We start from the raw sequence: 6,088 nt of genomic DNA on the forward strand, positions 1-6,088 counted from the left end.
CTTTTTTGGTTTTTCTTCCCTCTTGTATGCTCTACTTTTTTTTTCTCTCGGTCTCCCTCATTCTCAATCTCCTTCCTCCAGTTTTCCTCCCATTTTTCTTCTTATTCTCCCCTCTTTTAATCTTTACGTGAGAGATCCCTTTATTGTTGAAGCTCAGGCTCTTCCTCTTGTCGTGCACGTCTTCTCTATTTCTTTCTCCTTTTCTCTATTTTTGCTCTCTAGTTTTTTCTACTCGCGTGCGTGCGTGTCTTTGCATGGCTATCTTTTCTGTGCTGTTTTTGCTTCTTTTCTGCATTTTTTCTCTGTGTGTATCAGCTAGCGTGTCTGGTTCTTCTGCACCTGCGGTGTTCTTTTAAAGCTGCTTTCTTTCTGTGTCTTTCATGTGTGCATGTTACTGTGTCTAGCTCAAAGCATTTTTCGTGGCTGTATGGCTATCTTTTTTGCGCAGGTGTTGCTCTCTCTGGCGTTCTCAGTTGCTCGTGTTTCTGCAAAAAGCCACTAAAGCTGTGGTGAAACGCTGATGGATCAGCGTTTCATCCAGCCTCTTTTTTATTATTATTTTTTTTCTTCTAAATTTTTTTAGTAGATTAACACACACACACATGTATATATATTTTTTTTAAATAAAAAATAAGATTTAAGGAGAGAAATTTAACTCTCAACAGTTGACTCCCAATATTTTTGAATGATTGGGACAATTTGGAGAGAAATTTTAAAAGATTTAAATAAGATTTTTTTATTTTGTTAAAATATAATCCTAAAAAGGATTAAATTTTATTTTTGTATTTTTATATTTTTTAATTATTTTAATGAACTAAAAGAAATAAAATCCTAACCAAAAAAGATTAGCTAAAATAAAATTAAGCCCTATCAATTAAATTAAATTTTTTTGTTTTGAAAATATAGTCCTAAAAAGGATTAAATTTTATTTTTATATTTTTATATTTTTTTAGTTATTTATTATTATTTTTATTAAATTAAAAAAATCCGGACAAAATACAATGTTCACAAGGTTCATCTTGTTAAACCTAGCCAAGAATAGGCATTGAGAAACAATTTTTTATTCACATTTACAGAATTCAAAAGCCATATGCATCTGCTAAAGAAGCTAGTAGTATTAGATTCCAAAAATTGTGAAACTATAAGAGAAAATGTATGCCCTTGGAAAGCAAGTTTAACAACTACAATAATATCTCAGATTCAGAGGATTTGCTACCAAATCCCCTAATAGAAATAAGGTAGACTGAGATTTTACTATGCAATCCTAAAGGAGGAAATTTATGGCTTCAAATATGAGGAGGAGAACAGAAACATCAATGAAAGCAAATGAAGATAGACATAGTAAAATAATGATTGAAAGCCATATGAATTCACAACTAATCACAATAAATGATGTTAAAAATCTAGATGAAATCACAGTGAATACCATCAAAATCATGATGGCAAGCTAGAGGCTAAAAATGTGTGCTTAAATCATGATGAAATATAGAAGAAATTCTTGCCGGAAACACCTACCCTAATTATTGGAAATCCACTACCCTAGTCACCAAAAATACCACAAAAGACACTGGAAATCACCTCATAACTAATTTTGATCCCTGAAAAGGTTCGAACAGGTGTTCAAGGTTTAGGTTTGTGGACAAAAAAGTAAATGCAAGTCATTAAGAGGATACCTTTCAAATCACCAAAAAACGTTGCTCAAGTCACCACAAATCACTTCAAAAGATATCTGAAAACACCTCTAGGAAGAAATACCACACCAAAACTCATCTGGTTAAGATGGAAGAAAAATGCTTCTGCCGACGAAGAAAAAATTTGCCAGGGTTCACCTCTAGACATTTTTAATGCCCTTGCCTGCCCACCCTTTCCAATTACAGGCATTTGTCGGGCATGGATGGGTATTGAGCTCAACTTTACTCCTGAAGGGGGTTTAGGGTTGGGAAATAGGCAGCTACCCTACGTGGCCTAACCCCGCCCTTGTACAGCCCTATTTTTGTGGCCAATTCCTCTTACTTCTGTCTATATATGCAAACATGTGGATATGATTTCTCTTTCTTGGTTGATTTTTTGTGTGCTTGATTCTCCATTAGGTTTTTCTAGAAATGTATGGCGAGGGTTTAGATTATTTTTGATGAATTTATGTTTCACATCATTAGTTCCAGTTAAGTTGATTTATAGCAACCACTTTACTTGGTGAATTATTTGGTGTGGATTATCGTGATTCACTGGTAATTTGATGGCATATTATTTTAACCCACCAAAATTTTTAAGGGGTGCTTGGTCAAGGTGTACTTGGTTTATAAGTTGTATACTATGTTTGGGGAAACTCCTATTTCACTATGGCTTTGCCTAACTGAACTAGCAAATTTTCAAAGAAGCTGCTCTTATCACGATAAGAAAGTTGAGTTGTATGAAATATACTGATAGAGCTCCATTACAGTCTTTTACTTGACTTGCGACCACTTTTGAGCATATATGCCCATAATTTTCTCTTACCATTGTTTATAAGGAACCACCCATGGAGGCCTACTATAGTAGGAAATTTTTGTTTGTCAATCTTATATATAAGTGTGGTGACTTTAATATGATGTCCTAATATCATGGTCTACTTTAGATGCAATGTTACACAGTATCAATAATTAATTGGTGACTTTTTACTGCTTTTTTTGACTTTAGTGGTTTTGTTGGTTTGATTTCAAATACCCAAAAGAAAGACAATGGCAAAGAAGAAGAATCCCCTAGTTTTTTTGGATGTCTGTATAGGAGGGGGCCATTATGAAAGGATGGTTTTTGAGGTACTTTTTTGTTTTTAATACTTTAGAATTAAAATGATTGTCACGATCCAGGATGAAGTCTATTTTTTTAAAAATTTTTGCAACTTTGACTACGAGAGTAAAAATGCAACCTAATGAATTCTTTGGTGCTCACAGCTATTCTTTGACATTGCCCCCTTCACTGCAAAAAATTTTCGTTTGTTGTGTACAGGTAATAATTTGATTTTCTTATAACCCCCAAGTAAAATGCTCCTGAACTGCAATTGCAGTCTCACTTATTGAATAAGCCCTTGGACGTGCTAATTTATTTTGATTTTATGGTTTATGATTGGCTTCCCCATTTCTCATCTAATTCTTCTCTTTGTTCAGGAGAAAAGGTTGAGATTGGAGAAAGTAATTGAGCACAGGTTGAGATTGGAGACAAGTATTTCTGAGAATCAATTTAGTTTTTATGCCAGGTAGATCAACTACAGAGGCGATTTATCTACTAAGGGGATTAATGGAAAAGTATCGTTTTAAAAATAAAGATCTACACATGGTTTTTATTGATTTGAAAAAAGCTTATAACCGTATACCAAGAGAAGTGCTTTGGAAAGCGTTAGAAAAAGAGGAAGTACGGATTGCTTATATTAAAGCCATACAAGATATGTATGAGGGGGTAAAAACTAGTATAAGAACGCCTAGTGGTCAAACAAAGGATTTTTTTATAAAGATTGGACTACATCAGGGATCATCTCTGAGTCCTTATTTGTTCAACTTGATTTTAAATGTTTTGACGGAACATATTCAAGAGGAAATCCTGAAATGTATGCTTTTCGCGGATGATATAGTTCTTATAGCAGAGACAAGAGAAGAGGTTAATTGCAAACTTGAGTTATGGAGGAGGACATTGGAGTCGAAAGGTTTTCGTCTGAGTAGAAGTAAGACGGAATATTTATATTGTAAATTTGATAAAGGACTATTCGACAATAATTTGGAAGTGAAATTGGGAGATCAAATTATACCTCAAGTGGAAAAGTTTAGATATTTGGGAGCCATTATTCAAAATGATGGCGAAATCAGTGGAGATATTTCACATAGAATTCAAGCTGGGTGGTTTAATTGGAGAAAAGCCAAAGGAGTTATTTGTGACAGTAATGTGCCTAATAAACTTAAAGGAAAGTTTTATCGCACTGTTATCAGACCGGCAATATTATATAGTAGTGAATGCTGGGCTCTAATGGGACAGTAAGAGCATAAAGTTGGAGTAGCAGAGATGAGAATGTTACGATGGATGTGCGGACATACACGTAAAGATAAAATTCGAAATGAGCACGTACACGAAAAAGTAAGGGTAGCACCTATTGAGGAAAAAATGGTAGAAAATCGGTTAAGATGGTTTGGGCATGTACAAAGAAGACCAAGGGAGGCACCAGTGAGAAGAGTGGAACATATAACTTTGAGTCCGATTAAGAGAGGTAGAGGAAGGCCTAAGAGAACACTCTTGGAAGTTGTTAAATGCGATCTCTTAATTAATAATATTCCTAAAAGTTTGATAAATGATAGAGCACAATGGCGTCTTGCAATCCATGTAGCCGATCCCACCTAGTGGGATAAAGGTTTGTTGTTGTTGTTGTTGTTGTTGTTGTTCAGGAGAAAAGGGAAGCAGTCCAAAAACTAAAATGCCTCTGTATTACAAAGACGCTTACTTTCATGAGGTTAAGGACGGTGGCTCCTATGTGAAGGTATTTAATGATAGTTTTGGGCTTGTACTTGCTAAGTTGTCGATCTTATAATGCTAATTAGTGTTTGCAGTGTCTGAAACTGTTTTGTATGCAATGCACCATCAAGACTAGTTACTGATGGCTGGTTTTCTTTTTGTAGGGAGGTGCTTTTTGCTATAAAACGGGTATGTTTTCTATTGATTCATTGACCTTAGGATGGCACGCTTGACTAGTTTTTGAAGCTTGTAATTTGATAAATACGTTTATTCATTTTCATGTTTTTGATCCATGTCATTTTTCGTAAGATCATCTTTAGTCATCACATGAAGCAATTATTATTACTTTAACTAATTATTACTAATCACTAATTAAATGGAAGTAGATTCATTTCTTTTTTGTTCTTCGCATGGAATTTGAAGAATGAACCATGATGTTCTCATATATTTAGATGTTAATATATTGATTTTAAGTAAATTTTGTATCCTCTGTCTTGAAATTATTTGGGTCGCTAAAAGTAGGATTAGATTAAGCCTAGCAATTGAGGATGTTAACTAGATCATTTTTTTTTCATTTAAAAATGTTATGACTTAGGATGGATTTCTAAGTTTGTTAACTAGCAATTGATGTTATCTGTTTAGAAATCCTAAGTTTAACCGGCCACTACTGTTGATATTTATACATATCAGTGTATATGTAAATTTTCAACTTATATAAAATACTTTTTTACTTGTATATAAATTCTTCTGTGAAGGATCCTCTCAATACTGTATAATGTTGTTGAGTACTTTAGACCAAGCAGTTCTTCATAATTACAATGTTAATTGCAATTATAAGTTTCATCTGGTATTATGCCCAGTTTGCTATAATTTTTAATCATTTTTAATCTTTTTGTAGGGGATGGTGGAGAAAGTGTATATGGTCCCCATTTCCCAGGTGAGATTGTTGGATCCTGAATTCCTATGTTTAAAAAGCTTTCAAAATATCTTTGTCTATTTATTTTAACGAACTGAGTTTTTACATTGGTATTGTGATCTATTTCAATTGAGTCATTTACGCTTAAGCGTGTATGACATAGTGAACTCCTATGTGCATGTGTCGCAGTAGAATTTCACAGCTGCGCTCCCAAATGGATTAAAGTCGACGGATCAGATCGAAGGTGGTGAGGCATTGGGCTCGGATGATGGGAAGGCCCAAACGTCAACTGGTCTCAGACGCAGCCTTCGGATCAAACATCAGGCCGAGGCACTGAGTGGAAAGGGTATGCTATGAATAAATTGGAATGTTCTCTCATTATTCTCTCTCTTCCCTGTGGCAGATCTTCTGCCATTGACTTCCTTTCTGTAATGTAATGCTGTAGCCTGTAGGAGCCTATCGAGTTGTAATGATTGCATGGTTAGTGGAGTAAGCAACCCAATGCCTGATTGGTTTTTATTTTTTTAAAAACTGTTTTCTATTTTTAAAAGTAAAAATTAATTTAGATTTATTTGGATAAGTGTTTTGATTTTAGTTGTTTTTAAAATTATTCTAATTTTTTAAAAAATATTTTAAAATTATTTTCATTTTTTTAATTTTTTATTGAAAAAAGTTAGTTTATCCAATTTCTATAATAAA

The 6,088-nt window shown here is 33.9% G+C and overlaps 1 long non-coding RNA gene across 2 annotated transcripts; it reads left to right on the top strand.

The window, feature by feature from the left end:
- The first annotated feature begins 1,726 nt into the window (after positions 1–1,726).
- LOC129287026 (uncharacterized) lies at positions 1,727–5,883 on the top strand. Of its 2 annotated transcripts, XR_008587576.1 has the most exons (7): positions 1,727–1,898; positions 2,677–2,795; positions 2,931–2,985; positions 3,144–4,498; positions 4,638–4,662; positions 5,372–5,410; positions 5,579–5,883. It is a non-coding gene; the product is annotated as an uncharacterized LOC129287026 (long non-coding RNA). The 2 variants fall into 2 exon arrangements; XR_008587577.1 differs by lacking the exons at positions 2,677–2,795; positions 2,931–2,985.
- Positions 5,884–6,088: the final 205 nt, after the last annotated feature.

The sequence above is a fragment of the Prosopis cineraria genome, unplaced genomic scaffold, assembly GCF_029017545.1.
Source record: "Prosopis cineraria cultivar Desert tree isolate PC_DT_omini unplaced genomic scaffold, ASM2901754v1 PC11, whole genome shotgun sequence".
Classification (NCBI taxonomy): Eukaryota; Viridiplantae; Streptophyta; class Magnoliopsida; order Fabales; family Fabaceae; genus Prosopis; species Prosopis cineraria.